General features: G+C 40.4%; 1 protein-coding gene across 4 annotated transcripts in view; it reads right to left on the bottom strand.

Moving 5' to 3' along the window:
- ndst2a (N-deacetylase/N-sulfotransferase (heparan glucosaminyl) 2a) overlaps positions 1-21916 on the bottom strand; it is a 160283-nt gene that overhangs the window by 51739 nt on the left and 86628 nt on the right. For 3 of the 4 annotated variants that reach the window (XM_066678766.1, XM_066678765.1, XM_066678763.1), the window contains one exon: positions 4535-4629. The gene's annotated coding sequence lies outside the window, so the exon portion shown is untranslated. Of the gene's footprint in view, positions 1-4534; positions 4630-17360; positions 17379-21916 lie in introns of those variants that run through there. The other variant, XM_066678767.1, reaches the window with a different exon arrangement.

Below are 21916 nucleotides of genomic sequence, written 5' to 3'. Positions count from 1 at the left end.
GAACAATATTCCCTCTGCTGATCACCACACGCCTGTGACCTTCACACTCAAATGGAGATTTCCTCTCGCACCGTAAGGGAGCTCACCTCACCACAAACATCTCAGTCTACACGCAGATCAACTTGTGTGGCACTGGAAGAAGAATATCTGACAGCTCTGTGATTGGGTGAAGGCAGCGTCAATCACGTCAGCAGGAGCTATTACTGATAGAGGCACACTCAGCAGTTCTGAACTCATTGTGTTCAGTGGAGGTCAGGGGGGTAATGGTGGTGCTGAAGAGAAGTAACATTATACCCCATCATTTCACAGGAACACCCTGATTCAATACATCTTACTCAAGTTCATGTGCCATCATGTATTCTCATTTCTGAGAGCAGGCCTCACCTTTACAGACAGCCTTGGTGTAATAAATTACAGCAATAAGTCACAAGTGGCACAATCAACAAATCTGCCACCAAGCAATGCACTGCATGTCCAAAAGTGAATTCAGTTATTTTAAGGTGCACCGATTGCAGACTTGAGTGTTAAAACTGCACGCACAGTTGGAATAATCTCCACAGTAAAAGCATTAAATAGAATTATTAACAACCACATATATTTTTTTCCAAGGACTCAAAGATGCTTAAAAAGTTTAAAACACAAAACAGTGAAGACTGACAAAAGCATAGCATCACAGACGAAAACATTACAGCACTATGATTGAGGATTAAAAGCAACAGAGAAAAGAGGTTTTAGGATTGTTTATGTTCAGAAGCTGCACATCTGTTAAGGTGAAACAATGTGTTTGAGGCTCTTGTTTGTTAAGTTTTTAATCACTGTTGGAATTACCACAAAAAGGGGCGGCATGGTGGTGCAGCAGGTAGTGTCGCAGTCACACAGCTCCAGGGACCTGGAGGTTGTGGATTCGAGTCCCGCTCCGAGTGACTGTCTCTAAGGAGTTGGCGTCCGGGTGCTCTAGTTTCCTCCCACAGTCCAAAAACACACGTTGGTAGGTGGATTGGCGACTCAAAATGTCCATAGGTGTGAGTGTGTGAGTGAATGTGTGTGTGTTGCCCTGTGAAGGACTGGCGCCCCCTCCAAGGTGTATTCCCGCCTTGCTCCCAATGATTCCAAGTAGGCTCTGGACCCACCGTGACCCTGAACTAGATAAACACTTACAGATAATGGATGGATGGAATTACCACAAAAACTTGTTTGTAACTGGAGTTTTATAGAACTTTAGCTCTGTTTACTTTCATGCAGTTAGCGACCTTAAAGAGTCATTTCCACCTTTTCCTCACTTATGGAGCAGGAATAGAGCATTATCCTCATCTCAGTTTGTGGTTTTAAATGTTTGGATGTTCTCTACACAACTCTAGATCCATTCTCTTTGCCATGGGCGTAAACACGTTAGAATGTTGTCCAGTGCACAGACTGGAGAGCTAACAAATGGTGAGGAAACATTCCCAGAAATGTATATATAAAAAGTATTTTTTGTTTAAAATCGTGACCATCGCTATTTAATATGGAGAAGTGAAGAGTTAACTTGTTGGATTTATGGGAGAAGAGTATTGGAGTCGGGGGTGAGTATAAAGCACGGGGCTGTAGAGCAGAAGATTATTATTATTTTTTTTTTTCTACTTGTCCAATACCTTGTATAGCGCATAAGCAACAGATTTATCAGTTTTATTCCTGGAAGTTTTTTCTACAGGTCTAATTAGATCAGAGTCCTACATTAAGAGGTTCCTGGAGGGCTGGTGAACTAAAGCAGGGGTACTAAATAAAGAGATTGCAGATAAATTAAGTGTCTTTCTATTGTATATTGTATATAATATGCACATCACTGCAAACCAAAAGAATACGTAGAAAGAAGTCATTTGTTCAAGGCCGAGAATAATTAACATATGGTGCTGCATTAGTTGTAATTAAACTGACTTAAGTGCAAAACCTAAAACAAAAATAATAATTATATACAGTACCAGTCAAATGTTTGGACACGCCCACTTGGAGTGTTTCCTTTTTATTGTACAGTACCAGTCAAAAGTTTAGACACATCTCATTCAACTTTTATTTTTCTACATTGTAAATGATATGGAAGACATTAAAACATATTCTGGTTTGTTTCCTACATAATTCCATGTGTGTTCCTTCATAGTTTTATAGTTTAGATTCTTCAAAGTAGCCACCTTTAGCTTTGTTGACAGCTTTGCACACTCTCTGCGTTCTCTCAATCAGCTCCATGAGGTCGTCACCTGGGACGGTTTTCAGTGAACAGCTGTGGCCTCGTCAAAAGTTAATTTGTAGAAATGCTCGACTTCTTAAAGTGTTTGAGACCATAACTTGGGTTGTGCAGAGGTAGGGGCTGGTACTATACCGTGAATAGCCCTATCCCAACAATGACTAATGAGAAAGCCTCCAAACTTTTGACTGGTACTGTATATTCTTTTGTCTTGTATATTAAATGTCAGTCGCAGACATATCCACTGCATATTCTGCTCCCTCAAGTATTTCTGCAGATATCCAGACTGGCTTAAGACTTTATCTGAGTCATGTACAGACCAGACAGACCTTTTCATTACATACAGCTTTAAGAGTGTTCCTGCTAGATTGCTTTCTGTTCCAGCGTGGAAGGCTGCATGCCTATTTTCATGACTGTGTTTTTGATTTGTATCTTTCTCAGAGAGATAAGAGATGGTATTTACGAAGAAGAGGCTTCCAAAAAGGCCAGTTGAGGGATTTGCTGATTAGGTGTGGTGTTTTGGCACGGCCTCTATGAAGAAGTATTTGCTAGAACTGAGGGCAAAGTGCAGTTAGGGAAAGCTAAAAACAGCAATCCGACAAAACAGCACGGGCCGACGACTCCAAACAAGACAGGACTGATACGGACTATGCCAAATAATAGCAAATCAAGATGGCCGATATCCCTCAGCCAATCCTATCGCTTTCTGCTGATTGTCTTTTTGTGCCTCTCGCTTTTGCACAAACACAGAAGTAGCCTGTAATGTGGAAAGGTTTAATGAGGACAGAGTGCTGTGAGAATTAAAGGCCATTGTTTTTGCGCTGCTCAGGGTAGAGTGGGAGTACATCAAAAGACAATAGCAGCCGTGTTGTTTGGGGCTCAGCGAGAGCTGCTTATCGGCTTGTGCACGGACACTGCTGGGTCTCTGTCCTGCTGGGCCTCCTACCGACTCGCCATACAGAGCACAAACTTCTGAAATGTGATTTCAAATACAAAGACACCGTGGTGAATATGACATAACTAACTAGCACAGACTGAGGCTTTAGATAGCCACACAGAGGTTTAACTGAGAACAGAACCAATTGAGAAACGTATTCTTTACTTATATAAGCAGTGGAAGAAGCTGTGCATAATGGACACTTCGACCAGTCAGTGGGTCCTCGTCCTTAAACAGGTTTAAATTCCTGGTAAAGCACTAGCCGCTGTTTGAACACTGTCCGTTATACAGGACAAAGTGCAGCGCTCAGTTCAAAGCCCAGAGTTAATGTACTTATTAAGGGATCGCTTATGTGTGTACCTAGTGGTACAGACTGATGACAAGAAAGATCAACAGACATATAATCCACTATGATAATCACCAGGGCTATAAAATACGATCATCATTATGGCTTCACCAGTTTGTAGAGATAAGAGAAGTGCTTATTGTCTTGGTCACCCAGCTCATCTATCATTACATTCTGGCCTTGAACAGAGACACAGAGTACAGCAGTTCGACAAGCACCCCACAGTGAAACAATGAGAGGACAGACGGGAAACAAAATGAGAGAGAAAGCTATATGTGAATATTTTGGACTTCTTTTTACACATAATCAGGACTCGGGGTTATTTATGTGTCTTTACCAGCTGCAGGCCAAGTGTTAAATAATGTTTAGTTGATTTGTGAGTGATAAGATTTCAATTAGATTTTACACTTAATTTAACTAAAAAAAATATATATAAAAATTAAAGTCTCGTAACTTAATTACCAAGCTACGATTCATCAATAGAGTTAGGCAGGGCAGGAAGCATCAGTTCATGTCGTAAACAATGTCCTTGTGCAAGATAGCCCAAAATTATCAAAAAAAAAAAAAAAAAAAAAAGAGTAAAAATTAATTAAATCAAAACAAAGGCCCCTAGCTGATGTTTTTTTTTTCATTCATTCATTGATTTTCTGCAACAGCTTTATCAAAGTTACACAAAACATTTTGCAAGCTGTGATATCTGCCGAAGAGTTTGCTACTAATTACTGACTTTAGTAGGGTGTCCATAGCTTAATCTTTGCACATGCCACATGTAAAGTTACTTTGTGTTAACATTTAAGGATATTGTTGCATTAAATATATAAAACAGCCTGGTTTAGTTTATATAAATCTAACATTGTATTACATCATTTTTTATGTATCTAAACCCTAAACACAACCCTATCTTTCTATTGGTCTAGGCACTGAACATCAACTTTTGTCCATAGATATTTCAATGAATTCAGAATGTGCAAGAACGTGCAAAAAAACCTCCAGATAAAGTAGTACAACAGCAGATTAGGAAAGGGAACCTCACCTCCAGCTGGGGATGTAGCTTTCCTCTGGCCTGTCAGTCAGGGAATCCGCTGGTCTCTCTGCATGTGTCTGAAAATTTGCGATAAATCCAGCTCTCTGTAATGAGGACAGAAAGGACAGTGAGGTTAGGCTCTGACGGATGACTTGCCGTGTAGCTGCACCACCGTGCAGTCAATATTTGCTCTCCCCTTCATTTAGGAGGTGAGTATGTGTATGTGTGTGTGTCTCTCTCAGTGGCTTCTTTTCTCATAGACTCTGACCCAGAGACAAACACACCAGAGAGAAGTGGAGAACATTGTGTCCGTGTAATGGATATTGACAGCAAGAGCTGAGATGAGTGCCCACCCCCCGCAACAATTACAGACATATTCAGGTCATTTTTGAACAGAGCCTGAGGTAGACCAAACCCTTTACTTTCCCTTTTTAAAAACTATCAATAACAGTTAGTTCAGTCGCCCTCCAGTCATTGATTCTATCCCTATGAAGTCAGGTCTGTTCATCCAAGTGACAGATTTAGAGTAAAAAAATGAATTCTTGCATTAAAATGTGATGCAACTATACACTCTGCCTTCATTCAGCATGTGTGGATCTATGAATATGCAAATAATGCACCTGTCATTATTCACCCACCCCTCTGCCTCTTGCCTGCGGCTAAAGCTTACAAGCTCACCTTCAACTCAGCGCATCAAACACAAAACTCTGCTTGTTTTCTCTTTTATTACCAGCTGTACACTACACAACGGCAAGTCAAAATATTACAGTAATTGAGCCATATACGTCTGAACGGAAAACACCACCTCAAATGAGAGCCGTTCCCAGCGACAACGACAAACGCATTTCACAAAAGTCCCAAAAAAAACAAAGCCTTCAAAATGCCCCAACGAAATCTACACAAAGATCAAACCAAGTCCAAACAAAGTTATCTCTGTCAACCATGGCCACAACAGGGGCGCTCTTCTAAAGCCCCTGCCTCTTTCAGACACACAGCCCTTCTCTGCCAAGGTCCTACATAAGGGAAATGTCAACAGCCTCACACAGCTGATGGCAGGGAATCATTGACTTGTTGTTGGCCTTCAAAATCTGTCTGAACCACACGAGGTCTGCTCTGCCACGGTGCCGTAACTCACAAAAAGACTCAATGCGTCCTCTTTCAGCAACTTTGCAACTGAAAACAGATCTTGTTTCAAAAAGAGTGAAGCTTAGCTTGTAAAATACAATATGTACCTACTCCTTCTCCTCAACCGTTGTAACTATAGTATTACAGTAGTGGAATGAAAACTGCTCTCACCATGAAAGCTCACAGGATTGGTTTTATGACATTAGAAACCCTGGCTGCTCATTAGAGATGTCCTTAGGACACCACAGTTTTAAAGAAGAAATGCTTAGTCACGGGTGGAATCTTGAACGGTGATGTTCAAGATTTTAGTCCAATACAATATTTATTCATTCATTATCTTTAAGCGCTTATCCAGTTCAGGGTCACGGTGGGTCTAGAGCCTACCTAATTTTTTAATTTAAAAAATTAAATTCTATAACAGGTTTCCTCACCAGTCGCTCACTCTCTGGTCTGGAAAACGTCCAGTGTTTGTACGCAGCCCTGGCTCAGTAAATGAGAAACAGAAAAAGCTGAAACCCTAAGTGGCTCCACTGATCTCTCCCCCTCGGATACGGATGAGATGTTTGGATAGTTGAGAGACTTCCAAATGGTGAAAAGCATGAAAAAAATGAGGATGTTTCTCTAATACTGCTCCACAAATGTGCTACAAAACTAAATGAGATACTAATGAGTTTCTATGAGTAATTCAAACAGTGAATAAAAACTTACAGACAAGTTAAAGTACAGCCACAAACCAGCTACTGTCAGCTTCTTACTCAAACATTAGGTTCCACCTTAAAAGTTGCAGAACTCATAACGGAACACAAATAGCGGGGGGAGGGAGTTTGTTTTGCATTTGAATCGTCTTATTTGACTTTAAGAGACCAAGTCGACAAATAAGATTCTTTGGGTTCTTGAAAAGCGCTGTATAAATGTAATGTATCATTATTATTAAGATAATAACAACAGAGCAAAAAGAAAAAAAAAAAAAAAAACATTTGTCGATTTTTACAGAAACCAGAACTTTCACACTAAAAATGTTCAAGATTTACAACAAAACAGCTACTTTGCACATTCCCGCACGAGATCAAGTACCTTTTTGGACAGACAGAACTAATTGCATAAAACCAGATCTGAATTTGTCAACTGCAAGAAAGAAAGATGTGGATAGATTTTAAAAAGAAAGAAAGAAAAAAGGCTCTGGCAACAAACTCTCTCAAGCACAGAGCCCTCCATGGTGATCATCTGCATAAACACCCAGCATGCATCTGGTGTCCTGCGGCTCCATTAGTGCTGTACTGTTTTTTCTGCAGCGCACAACAGAGAGGGGGGAAAGAGAGAGAGAGAGAGAATGATGGAGAAAGAAAAAAAAAACATGACATAAGAGACTCACAGGAAGGCTCTTTTGTACTAGATGCAGAATGAGGTTTAAAAGTTTAATGGAGCTCAGGGAGACGGCACATTTCTCCTCAGAGTAGACAGTGGGAGGAGGAGCTGTGGCAGCACACACACACACACACACACACACACACACCAAACAATTAAGGTTTAGAAAGTTGAAAATTATTTTCACAGGTAAAGATTCAGGTTCGAAAAAATTAATCTAAAACCACATATGCATTCACAATTAAATATTACAAATAAATAGTACTTTAAAAATGATGACAACACTAGATTTCTAAAGGTTAATTACACACAAACACATCAGATAAGGTATGGGACGCCATTTTAATCAAAAACACATAACACTGGAATACCACTCATTTAATTTGATGCGCTACAAAGAACGCTTAAAGACACAGGTCCTACTTTTTTCTTGAGCTTTGGTCCACCCATGACATTTATATGGTGCAAAGACCAAGATTAATCATAATGTATTTTCACAGAGCCTCACTTTATTCTCTCTACAGGCTCTTTTTGTAACAGTCATACTGCGTTGCACCTTGTTTATAATCACAAACAGATTTGTACACCTAGACGAGTTGGAAAAGTTAGAATATCAAAATGCAGAGATGCAAAAAAGAGAGACGAAAGGGTTTCATGAATAAACAATGTCATTTCGGCTGGTTTATATCTACTATGGATTCCCCAGGTTCTTTAGGACCGATCAGTGTTCATACCAGCACCACCTGAGCTTATTTTAGTGCCTGTGTAGATGCTGATTCCATTCTGATCAATACAAAAAACACACTCAAAAGTGCAGTTAATGAAAACACGATATTTCCGTCAATATCTCTTTATTGTGCATTACATTGGCAACACCTTTGGATGAAACCCCAGCTAATGATTCCAGTTAGGCTCTGAACACACTGTGACCCTGAACAGGATTAAGCAGTTACAGAAAATGAATGAATTAATGATTTTTTAATGATATGGCTTTTTCCAAAATTGTTCCTTATACACAGACACAAACACACACACACACACAGTCTGCACAGTGTCAGAGTCCCAGTGAGAGCTATGTTCCACACTCCAGTGGCTATCCCAATATTGATACTGAGACAAAACTAACCATAGCTATCAGCGCTGGCAGAACACCAGCATCAACAAAGATATCAGCCCCATTCTCTTGCTCCCTACAGATCACACTCCCATTCCACTCAGCCTCTCCTCCATCCATCTTGGTCTTTCTCAGTGTTCTGGCCCTCTCCTCCCTTTGTACGCACACCACCACCGCCCCCCTCTCTTCCAGACTTTTCCAAAGACAGGACCACAGTTCATCAATCCAGCTAGCTGATTGGCTAATCTGAAATCCTTTAGCCTGTGGAGTGTCACACTGATTGGATGGATGAGTAGCAGAGGTGGAGACTGTAAATCAGATATTAAAGCGTCAGACTGTTGTAGATTAATAGCCTGTCACTGCCCACATCTTTCACCTCCCTATGGCCCAGCATTTAGTACTCCCACAATATTATGTGAACAACCTCAAAGGCACAGACATATCTAAGCAAACCATACACACACTCCCATATCACAGGGAATAAATACTCTCATAAAGTCAAGTCAATATTTGTTTGGTATTCAACGTTTCTTTAGTTCTACACTTGATAGATAAGGTAATCAAAGGTAACGGATAACAGCTATCAATTAGCATCAAGCAAATTGCATACCTAATCATCACACAGTTTATCAAACCTCAAATAGACTTGCTTATGTAAGAACACCTGGCAGGTGGCTTATGATTACTGATAATGAGGGGTGCACCGATATGGGAATTCTGGGCCAATGCTGATATTGAAAATTATACGTGTACATTCAATATCAATAAATTTTCACTGTCCAATCACAAGCTGCATTCCAAAGCCTAGGCTGCTGCCAAGGTAGGAGGTGTCCTCGGAAGGACTGTCCTATGAAGACTCCTCCTTAGTTATCTGATCACACAAATGGAATAGCCTAAGGAGGCTGCGTTATAACGTCACTGGAAAGGTCTTATCTGCCTTGAGGCTCTAACATGACTGTAAGTTAAAATAAGTTGTATTTGCTTATTAATACTATTCTACTTCAACCTATAAACACTCAAACTTCATCTTTCAACCATTTCAATTGTGATTATATACAACAAAATATAAATAACATACAACTAAATGTATGCTTTCTGTGGTACTGCAATATGCCAATAAGCTTTTTGATTAAATATGGTATAGAGACAAAGCTTACTTAATTCGTTATTTTACACTTTACAAGGTAAACAAACAATGAAGGTCAGTTTTTTGCTGTGTCTTTTTTATTTTGTCCAATGTGCTGTATGTGCACAGTGAATTGTGGGTAACTGAGGGACATGGAGGATACGTCTGTTGTGTCCTTCAAATTGCTCCAAATGTAGGCTGCATTTACGAAGGATCCTTCACATTGGAACAGCCTTCTGTGACGTAGCGGCTGAGAAATGCAGCTGAGCTCGGCTGCAGCCTAGGCTTTGGAACGCAGCTTAAAACATCTCCCAAAATAGTAACTTTACAGGAGAAGGAAAAAGCCTTTCAAGGGAGGTCAAAGTAAATGAATTTAATTTCTAGCAATTTTGGAGCACTCCTACTGGTTCATTCATTGTGGATTTTTTTTAATTTTAAGTTTAAAAATATTAACATTGACAATGCCAAGAGGTTTATCCTGATGGTGATACCATGTTTCCTGTTTGTTTTGGCAGTGTTCAGCTGATTTTTTTTTTATTGTTCATATCAATATCGGAAATATATCGTATCAACCAAAATGAAGACATATTGTAATAAACATCGCCCAGCCCTACCCTGGATTAACAAATGTAACATTTATTTGCACATTTTAGCTTTCAACTAACTGTATGGAAAAATAAAAGGTGTCCCCTGAGAAAATTGTTAACCACATTTAGTTAGCTAACTGGTCCTTACAGAGACTGGTCATGGATTTCAATTCTTTTTTAAATTTAAATATAATAATAGGTCTACTTAAAAAAATTAAAGTAATAAAAATTAAACAAATTAATGTTAAAACAAAGCAAAGGATTAAATACATAAATACCATAGACATTAAGCAATGTAGCTACTGAACAGAAGAGTAATACAAAAATAATAGCTCCAGCTATGTCTTTATTCTACTCCAGTGGTGGAAGAATCTAAGCCCAATTTTTTTGGCTGCCGGCCACATTTGGTTGATCTGAGAGGCAAGCATTTCATGTCGTGACTGGTATCACAGCAATGATATGTCACAGTAGAGCAGCTAACCATCCAGCACAAAAGTAGGCAAGCGCAACCAATTTCTTTCATGACCATGTGACATACCCTTCATTGAATAGGGTACAACAGCCGTAGACCAACACATGTGCCACTGCTGAACACCAGTTATTGCAACTAACTGAGCCAAAGAACTGCATCAGTGGACCTTGGACACATGGAAGATGGTCGTCTGGATTGACAAGCCCCACCAATGGACAGGTTCAGATCTCCTGGTTGCACCATTGGATGGCCACAGGGCGGTGGTGGTGGTGAGTCTATGGAGCCTTTTCTTGGTCTGCCTTTGAACCGTTATTCATCCTACCACAATCCTTAAATGGTGAACGCTACATGGACCTGGTAACTGACCATCTGCATCAGGGTGATTTGTTCAACAGGAAAATAACCTATACCATCAAGGAGGCTCGGATCACTTATGACTGGTTGGAGGAACACGACAATGAATTCTCCACACTGCCTTGGCTGCCAAACTGCCCAATTGCAGCCCCATTGAACATGTTTAGTATTTGCTGGAAGAGGCCGTGCAATCTGCTTCCACTCGCCCTCAAAATGTCCACCAACTAACAGAGCTGCTGCATAGGGCATGGGTCGAGTGGCGTAGAGAGAATGTTCACCACCTTGTGGAGTCTGTTCCCTGTAACATGTCTTGAAAGCGTTACCGCTTGCCTAAAGCTGTACTGGGGCTGTTTACTGTGACTGGTGGACACATTTATTTGTTATTTGTTTTCTCTCTAATTTGATTGCAAAACTAGATGAGGAGCAATTGGTGGTTTGGGTGAGTCTCCTGCAGCTAATGAAAAACAGAAAAGTCTGTCTGTGGTGGAACGGCTGCTTCTCGTATCGACTCCGCCCTGTACTGACAGATCAACCACCGCAATCACATATCACATGATAGTCATTAAACCATTTAAAGAGTGTGATTTCTAAAAACGCGTTAATACTCATCTGTACATCTAAAAAACATATCCTCATTCAGTAATCGGTGTATGGACAGGGCTCTATTATAGTACATTAAGGTTTTACAACAAAGAAATGCAGCTGCAACCAGACTCTGGGTCAGAGGCCCTTCAGCATCATATGCTGGAGAAGGCACACCGCAACTCTGTGTCCAATGACAGGAGAGAAGATTAGAAAATGATTATATTTATTGTGGCTTGTGCAGGGCCTTGTGCTCGTGGCCGCACTGTCAGCTGTGGTGGGCCATTTCTGACCTGCTCCAGAAAAGACAAGTGGGCTGAGGAGAAAATAGGAGAAATTCTCCTTTAAAATGTAGCAGTCCCAGTGACATGTTATTAGCCCAGCTCTGGCTCCAATCAGAAACTGTTCCATGCGCACTGACCCTGGAACAGGAGGAGGAGAGTAGACACGTCAGACTTGCCAATCAAAGCAGCCCAAGAAACAAACAGTAAGCTCTTACTTATGTCTCTGTGTGCACAAGTGGGTGTAGATGGAGGCTAGTGAACACACGAGCGGTATGTGAGAAGCATGGGGATGAGATTTCATCCATTGTTGCTATTCACACATGTGATCATTAGGTTCTACCTAATGACAATGTAACTGTGTACAAGTAACTGAGATAGAGACAGAGTACTGATATCAAACTGATATCATCAGTTCTGAAACCAATCAAGCCTGAACTCTCAGCTGTGGAAAATAACAGCAACTCCTATCCTCCTCCAAAAGTTAAATGTAGCCCTTTTCCTCCAACATATACCCATTTATCTCCAGCTCTGGCACTGAATTGGGCAAATGCAACGTTGGAACAGAGAAACACTGCTGATGATGACTCCTTGTATCTCATCAAAACTAGTGGAAACATTAGATAGTACCAGGGTTCCTAGAATCCTGAACAGACCTGGTTCAGAAACCAGATTTCTTTTGATGGAAAGGGCTAATAGTGCAGTTTCTACAACGACAGCAGCTCTATCCTCCCTTTTATAGGTCAGTGAGACATCACAATGGTTATGAAACTGCATAATTGCAAGGTAAAAACACTACCTAGTGTTATATGAGCATATGAGTGTAGGATAAAAGCCTGCAAGAGTACAACAGAGGACAGCCAAAAATAAAGCATTTTAATCATGTATTAAACACGTTTTCACAGGGCAAAGAGGTGGGGAATGTAGACTGAAGGGGGCCGTCAGTGTTTGGCTGCAAGGCATCACCTAAGGGAGATAAAGCCTGCGGTGCTCTATCAGATCCCTAAAGAACTACTCAGACTCGCTGAAGGCATTTCATCATCCGCACTACAAAGAGAGGAGAAGAGGCACTGGATATAGAGCCAACAGGCAATCCTTTAAAAGAGCAGCTCTGTTTTCATCTAATCTCCTAATCCCAACAAATGCTGTAGATCACTTTAGCTCCCTCAAAACTCCATAGAACGTTGGACATTGAGGCTTTAAAAAAGCAGCTGCCTGTAGGATGGTCAAAGTCCATCTGAATGCAATCTATACAAATCTCTATTTGGATTCAATCTATATGGACCTCCCTGTGACAGGGCTGTGTCTCATATACAATGGAGCAATGACTTGTACTGCAGAGTCTGTAGATTGTTTATTTTAGTTGCATGACAAGCAAGTCACCATGATGCATCACGCAAGGTTCATCACAATCTTTGCATAACTTGCCTTCTGGAATCAGGGAGGCTTTATTTTATCAGTGCCAGGATGATGATGATGATGATGGTGGTGGTGGTGATGAAGAAAAAAAGAATTCTGTCACTTCCACAAGTGCCTGGGATATAAAATCTGTAAATAGATTTTATGGGGCTCAATAAATCCTTGAAAGTTAACAAGGAAAAAAAGGTTGTTTAAAGCCATCACAAATGGAGGAGGACCAAGAATTTCTTAGGCTTCACAAAAGCAGAGAGTTTATCAGTGTCTGAAGCTTAGATACAAGAGAATGCATCAGGGTGCCAAGATAAAATAAAAGAATGACTGTTGAAAGTGGCACAAAAAGAACGAGAACGGCATTAGAAAGGATGAAGGTGGGATTATAAGGGAGTGAGAATTAAAAAGAAAAAAAGGAAAGGGGGAGATGGAATAAGCCATAATTTGACTGCTATTCAGTCTAGTGGAAGCTTATTCTCAGAACAATAAGAGTGTAACGACTGAAAAAAACTGAACATGAACCAGCCTTTCAAAATCTAAAACTATCACTGATGCCTCTCACGGTATCTTCCAGGGGCTCTTTCATTTTTCATCTTTCAAGGAAACCACAGTCAACGAAGAAAATTATGCATCTGGGCATATCTCAGAATAAAGAGGCCCGGGAAAAGGGAACTTGTACTATAGATCTCTGAAGTTGTGCTTCATTCTGTCGATCGTGTCATGCTCAAATTAGTTTAAGCATGTTTTCTCCATAAGAAAAGTTGACAGCATGAAAAATGTGCCCAAGAAGAAATGGTTTCTCCTATGTACATTTATCCAGAGTGTTACAAGGTGCTCTGAATAATAAGAACCTTTAGCAAACTAAACTGGTATAGGGAAAATCAGCAGGCCTGAGGATTTTTAGTTTTTTATAATTGAAAATAGTAGTGGGCAGCACAGTGGTGCAGCAGGTAGTGTCACAGTCACAGAGCTCCAGGGACCTGGAGGTTGTGTTTCTGTGAGGAGTCTGTGAGCAGACTGAATTATCTAGAAATAGAATTATGTAGCAGGATAATATTAATAGGCAAATAAAATCTATTTTAACTTAGTCATGTTAGTGCTAGCGGCACGGTGGCGCAGCAGGTAGTGTCGCAGTCACACAGCTCCAGGGGCCTGGAGGTGGTGGGTTCGATTCCCGCTCCGGGTGACTGTCTGTGAGGAGTTGGTGTGTTCTCCTGTTGTTTGTTTCCTACGGGTGCTCCGGTTTCCTCCCACAGTCCAAAAATACACGTTGGTAGGTGGATTGGCGACTCAAAAGTGTCCATAGGTGTGAATGTGTGTGTGTGTTGCCCTGTGAAGGATTGTAATCAAGGTGTATTCCCGCCTTGCGCCCAATGATTCCAGGTAGACTCTGTCAATACGATATATTTCTGATATCAATATGAACAATAAAAAAGACACAGAAAAACTGCCGAGAACTGAAAGCAACATGACACCACCATCAAAAACACAATCTCTTGGCTTTGTCGATATTAACAATCTTAAACTAACTTTACACTTGAGTGCCATGAACTGAGGCCATGGCCCTGTTATAACCATCACTCAGTGACAGAAGCTGTAAATTATATATACACTGAAATATTGAAAATGTGTATAAAAATGATATCATTGTTATTGAAACATTTTATATTGCGATATATGTTGATATTGAATTACTGTCCAGCTCTACTCATAGTCACACCATATCACAGAATATTACTGAAAGCAAAAGAGAGTACCACAGAATCCTTAGTAAAAGTAGAATTAACATTGCATTGGCTTTTGAAAGTTGTGAGTGCTGTTTTCTCTACAAACTTTAAATTGTGAACGTCTCAAACTTACGTCTGCTTTGATATTCAGTTTATAGCAAGTCACCTAATCTCAAATATATGAACGATATATAAAAGACATAAAAAGGGACATCCCTTCTCTGATCACTGCCACTGTGTAACTGAGCACAGCGCTTAATCCAACACTCCAGCGGTGAACTATGTCACCATATTTACTCTCTCTGCAAAGCAGCCCCAGACATGAGCAAGAAGTTCAGAGGCCCTACTGTCAGAAATAAAAGGTTTTAGGAGCAGCAGCTGGGTTTCAAATGGATGGCGTTTATAAATGCCTTGCTCAAGGGCATCATGGTCCAGCCTTTGGCCATAAACTGCTTTTGGTCCTATGAAGCGAAAAAGAGTGCATGATAGCTCTGTCCCGCAGTTACAATGATAGTGTTTCAGAGGCCAGCGTGAACCCCGCAGAGATGCTGTGCTGTGCACTCTAACATCAGCTGGCTCACACAGGACCTGCCAGCTTCCCATACAACTGATGAATAATGAAGCACTACGACAAGGACAAAACACACAGTGCTACAGCCTTTCTGGCAGGAAAAGCAGACTCTCCACTTCAGAACAACACAAACAAATATACAGACATCACCAGTGTAGGAGAGACATCATCTGTACCAGTACACCGGCGAAAGTGCCAAATAAAAATATTCATTTTTCTTACATTTAGAGGAAAAATAACACAAATCTAACTGCTCAGCACGTCAACATTTCCAACTATTGCTGCTAACACCCTTTAGGTAAGACTCTCCCAAAAACATATAGGATGCCGCCATGCTGGGTGCGTGAAGGTAATTATATACAATCTATCCTGACAATTAAAAGCCATGGGCACCTGAAAAAATGAAATTTAAAAGTCATTTGCCTCATTTGTCTGAGGACTTAAAACAAACAAACCCAATAACAGAATGAAAACCAAAAACACAATATTTTATTTAAATCATTTTACTTTACTTTATGTTTCTGCACTTTATTTTACATATAATTTCATACAAGCACAACTCTTATTGAGAAGATAAATGAAAAGATGATTTTAACAATAATAAACGTAGATGCCTACCACTTTTACACAGTTCTCTCTCTGTGTGTATAAATACACACACACACACACACACACACACACACACAGGACTATGAAAATGTGGCAGGGATGTTATTTAAAATAACCTATCTTCTCAATTAAGGGAAGGTATACGATTGTGGGGAAACGCAGTTCTAAGCTCCTTGTCTTTTTAGGTGGAACAGTATGTTTGAAGGAAAATAATGACTGTTTTTTACATGGCTGAAGTACCACAGAAGCTCATTTGTAATACTAGTTGTTCTGTTTTGTAGCACTTTCTTTAATGCAGTTAGCCGTCCCCCGAGTTTGGAGACATTTCCACCTTAAGTGATCTGAAACAATTACCCACCGATGGAGCTTTGCAATGTTTATCTAAAAACAAAAAAATCCAGATGCCTGTGCCTTGAGAGAGAGATAATGAAAAAGAGGGAGAGAATTAGAGAAAGAGAGAGAGGGAGAATGAAAGAAAGAGAGGGAAAGAGAATCAGAGAGAATGAGAGAAAGAATATGAGAGAGAGTGAGAGAGAGAATGAGAGAGAGGGAGAGAGATATAATGAAAGAGGGAGATAATTAGAGAAAGAGAGAGAGAATGAGTGAGAGATAATGAAAAAGAGGGAGAGAATTAGAGAAAGAGACAGAATGAAAGAGAGGGAGAATGAAAGAATGAGAGAGAGGGAGAGAGAATCAGAGAGAATGAGAGAAAGAATATGAGAGAGGGAGAGAGAATGAGGAGAAGGAGCGAGAGAGAATGCAAGAGAGAATGAGAAAGAGAGGGAGAATGAAAGTCGGAGAGAATGAGAGAGAGAATGAGAGAGAGAGAGAAAATTAAAGAAAGAGAGAATGAGAGCGAGGGAGAGAGAATCAGAGAATGAGAGAAAGAATATGAGAGTGTGAATATAAAATACACACATTATAGATTTATAAAAACAGGCCCCACTGCTATTTGCAACATTATACAGCTTTGGAGGAGAACACTAACTGCCTGATCTGCTAGTCTATGTAACAGGCCTGCAAACAGCCCGGTATATACACTTAAGGCTTAAACACTGAAGCTGTTGTTTTCATGTACATAGCTCTTGGGTGTTTGGCTGCTTGTGATTGGTCTAAATATGACCACTGATCCTAGTCTGTGATCAATAAGACGTAATAAGAAACAAGTGTTTTAAATCAAACCCTTCTTTGCGGACATTTTCACTGTTGAATGTGAAAAGAATATGTTCAGCCTGTGTAGTAAGATGTAAAATGTACTTTGTTATCAAATGGGGGAAAAAAATAACAAAAGAAGCTTTATCAAATGAGTAGGTAACCTTCAGCACCTATCCTCAGTACTCAAGAAATATGGCTTTATTAAATGTAATGCCGGATAGGACTGGTATCTTGTGACCGTGAAGGTCTATATTTGGAAGATAATGTTATATTCCCAGCACTACACATCACACACTCATACACAGACAGCTGTTAAAGGACAAAGGTGTTCATCAAAAAGCTGCGACAATGGCTGACCTTTGACTCCTGTGTCTTTATTGACTCGATAGGCCCACCCTTTCCTTCCAGAACGTTCCATTAACTCGACTTCCTGCAGCCGCTCAGTCACATATTACACTGCCTGAAGCCGACAAAATCAATGCTGTGCTGCAGGCTACAGCTGTGCGACGACAGCTCTCCAACTAAGAAACACAACACATCCAGTCATCTTTAGCACCCGTTAATGGCTCGCGGAGCTTTTGGGGCTCAAATGTGAAGTCACACACAAAGACAGACACTCTTGCAAACACAAACAAGCACACACACACATATACTGCTGGGTATTTTTAGAGAAACGGGCACATGCTCATTTTCCTGTGATGCAGCTGATGCTTTAATTTGCAGAGAGAGTGTAGGAAAAAAAAACAATAATAATAGGACCAGTTTGGGAGATAAAAATAATGATGTTTTCAGTTTAAATATGTCTACACTAGCAGTTAAACACCATATTCATTCAACAACACCAACTACTGGGTTCAGTGATTTACACAAAAATAAAAATAGCAATAATAAATAAATAAATAAATAAAAATGTGAACCCACACTGGCTTTGCTACATCAGAACTATCCATCTCCTCCCTGTAAAGGTAATGCTCAGCTGTAGTTGAGGCCTCTGAGGAACAGAGCTGTGCCAGGAGAATGGTCCAGCAGTGATGCACTGCACACACACACTACACGGCACTTCACTCCTGAGGGACTCAGCACACGGTATTGATCTGACTGCTTCAGCTCGGACATGGGACAAAGAAAAAAAAATAAAACTATTTAACTGGGCAGGTAAAACTAGGGTGATTCTAAATACCTTCCCACTCATCAATGCTGCAGTGGTTGGCAAAGAAAAGCAGGAGAGCTGGAAGGAGGAGGGTAAAAAACAGAGATAAAGAAAAATGAAAAAAAGACACCGATTTAGAACAAAGAAAACATAGAATGGTCTTTTCATCTAATGCTCTCATCTATAAACTTGTTCTTTTCTATAAAGCAGGTCTATAACTTTGTTACTGTGTTGGAAAACCTCATTTACAGTTCAGATTAGACTGTAAAAAAACAGCAGCCCAAACACTAGAGTAATAAAATGCAAACGGCGTCTCTCAGACACTGCCCAAATGTGTATGACCTTGATTTTGGAAGCAAGCAATCAGCTATTTTTTGTGTATTTTTTTTTTTAAAAACAGCTTCACTATACACTTATATTAACAGCATAGAGTCACAATGGCCCCTGCCATTCTCTACAGGGGAATACAGATTACCCCAGGACTCATGGTCATGTATGGATCAGAGCAGAGCTCAGATTCTATTTGACCACAGGGAGACACTTTGATATTTACCATGTTTCTTGTATTATAACATAAGTCTTTTTTTTATTATTTGTTTACATTCAGCCAAGGAGTTTGGCCCAGATTTGACAAATTCACACGATTTGTGATTTTAAGTCAGCCAAGTATTGGAATGTTGCTTCTTATCTACATATACCAGTCAAAGGTTTGGAGGCATTCTCATTAGTCATTGTTGGAATAGGGCTATTCACGGTATAGTACCAGCCCCTACCTCTGCACAACCCAAGTTATGTTCTCAAACACTTTAAGAAGGTGAGCGGTTCTACAAATTAACTCTTGATGTGGCCACAGCTGTTCACTGAAAACCGTTCCTGGTGATGACCTCATGGAGCTGATTGAGGAAAAAGCCAAGAGTGTGCAAAGCTGTCAACAAAGCTAAAGGTGACTAGTGATCCCTTGTTTTTCGCGGGGGATGTGTTCTAGGACCACCCACGAAAAACGAGGGATCACTAGTCACCTTTCCGTGGAGTAGAGGAAAGATATATTTTTTTAATGTATTTAACGAGTATTTAGACTTTTAAACCCCTCCCTGTAACTGTTAACAACCCACCCTTTGCATTAAACAGTCATTCTATAATGTTTTTCAGCTGGAACTACATGTGATATCCTACCAGTTTCTTTAACAGAGTAATTCCTAAGCTGTAAATTCCTAAGAGTGAAATTTAAAGTAAATTTCACTCGGATGTGGACATGAACAATACATGTCCTGTACGTAAGAAATACTTGTAAATGTATATGTATATGTTTTGTCACTTACAGGCCTAGTCTAATACATGTAAATAACATAAAAAATACTTTTAATTTACACATCTTTCACGGTTTTCCCTCGATATCCACGATATAGCGATAAAACCTGCGAAGTAGCTAATCCACGAAAGATGAACCGCGAAGTAGCGAGGGATTACTGTACTTTGAAGAATCTAAAGCACAAAACATATTCTGGTTCGTGTAACACTTTTTTGTTTACTACATAATTCCATACGTGTTCCTTCATAGTTTGAATGTCGTCTGTATTCATTTACAATGTAGGAAATAATATAAAGGAAACAAAAACCACTGAATGAGAATATGTCCAAACTTTGACTCGTACTGTACACTCACACCAGGGAAACTCTCAGAGTGGGCGTGTCCAAACATTTGACTAGTACTGTATGCTCCTATACCTGAAGAATGTCAGCTGACTGGAAATATGCGAAAAGCATATACGGTCCATGTCAGTGTTTTGTTGTCTGTTACTTTCAAGATATAAAAATATATAAAAACAATAATATAAATAAATAAATTTGCACTCGGATAAGCGGTGGAAAATGGATGGAGAAATAAATAGCTTGTTCAATGTCTACAACTCAGAGTCCTGTAGCACGGGGTGGACGCTGACGCTCGGGTGTGAAAGTCATTAAAACCTTAAAGATGGTAACCCAATGAGAGCCGAGCGAGGTTATTTCACCGCCATCTGCCGTGTTTGTTTACATCACGGCTGTGTCTGAAACGACAGGAATGCTGTCTACTGAGGCAGTGTTTTGAGGGAGGAAGGCGCCGAGCTGTGTCTGTACTAAATGCTGCCTGTTCTTTTCCTCCAATATCTCTAAAGTTGTAATTATTGTAGCGAAGAAGCGTTAGTGTACAGGTGTCCTCGCAATGTGCTGAAATGTTGAATACTCTAATGTGATTGAGTTTAGTTGGGAGTGTGGTTACAAACACCTTCGCTTCAGAGCAATGTATTTGCTGCTTTCTGTTTCAGACACAGCCTTGTGTGCGAGAAACTCACGCCTGCTCTCGCGACGTAGCAGTTTGCAAGAAACTCCTGCGAGGTTTTGAGCAGCAGAGCCGTCTGTCGGTGTGTGTGATCCGAAAGTGTGTTGTGTTTCATTCAGGGTGGATCGTGTAGTGTGGGGACTTTGAGGACTAACAATGATCAAGCACAGACAAATCTGTGAAAAGTGTCTATGTGTGCGGGGTGTCTTGCGTTTTCAACATTGATTAGGATAGTGTGGGCCAGGCATTACAGCTAGACTCTGTATATGAACTAGTGTCCCTGCAAATGCTGGGAATCAAACCCCAACCTGCAATGCAGAGGGGACCACCAGAATGTGCTTTGAAAACATATGAGCTGGAGGAACCTGGTATGACTAAACGCCTACAGCAAAACACAACCCCATCGCATACAGCACAAATCTAAACTACAGCATGAGGTCACACACACCTGCGCACTTCATGTGAACATAAACATAAACGCTGCACTTCCAGTCTCTCTGTAGTTCCAGCTCATTTATTTCACATTAATTTATGTCACACATATGAACACACTCAGGCACAGAATATGGCACGGGTGTGTGTGGCTTTATAGACGCGGTTACCACCTGTTCACCTTTATAACAGAAACGCAAGCTTGTAAATAGAAAATCAAAGTCAAATCTTTAGCATGTGAATAATATTACAGTGAAAAACAATGTGGAAACAAACGAAAAATAAAAATTAAATCAGCGAGTTAAGCAATGTTTACCAAATGTATTGGGCACTCTTTAATTGCACCATAGTAATATAAACAGCCTGATATTGATTATTAGATTTTTTTAAAAAGCTATAGAAGTGGCACTGCTCACTAAGCGTAATACTGGATAAAGGATCACGATAAAAATCCAAGAGGCTATTTTAGAGGAAAAGGCAAGCAGCAGGGATGAAAGCAAAGATAAAAAAAATAAAAGAGGGTAAGGTGTGGGAGGTAGAGAGTGATGGAGACACAGATAAATAAAGGAAGAAGTTTCCGGGGCACATCTGTTTGTGCCTGCGACAAGGCCATTCAGGTGCTGTATCCAGCGGCTGCAGCAGACGAGGGCTGAAAAATGTGCCCTGCCACACCACAGCGCCTGTGGCCAAACACACACTCGGCAATATATCTCTGATGAACGGAGTAAACACACACACATACACAAACACACAAACACAGAGACCACGGCCAGCAGGACTCGGCCACCACAACAGATGAGGCTCACAAAATGACTTTCTGGGGTTTCATTACTGCGCTACACCTTAATTTTGCCTTGCGGCTCAAGTGGACAGAGTTTTTGGGGGCAGAGAGAGAGGAAGGAGAGTTAATAATGAACAATGCACCACACCTACATACAGGCAGGAGTGGGCCTGGCCTTTGAACCTCTGAGGAATTCCTGTCCTATGTGTGACATTTGACCCATCAAAGCTGGT

Source organism: Hoplias malabaricus, chromosome 8, assembly GCF_029633855.1.
Source record: "Hoplias malabaricus isolate fHopMal1 chromosome 8, fHopMal1.hap1, whole genome shotgun sequence".
Lineage (NCBI taxonomy): Eukaryota > Metazoa > Chordata > Actinopteri > Characiformes > Erythrinidae > Hoplias > Hoplias malabaricus.
Note: the sequence above shows the minus strand (reverse complement) of the source record. Positions and strands in the feature narration are given on the sequence as shown.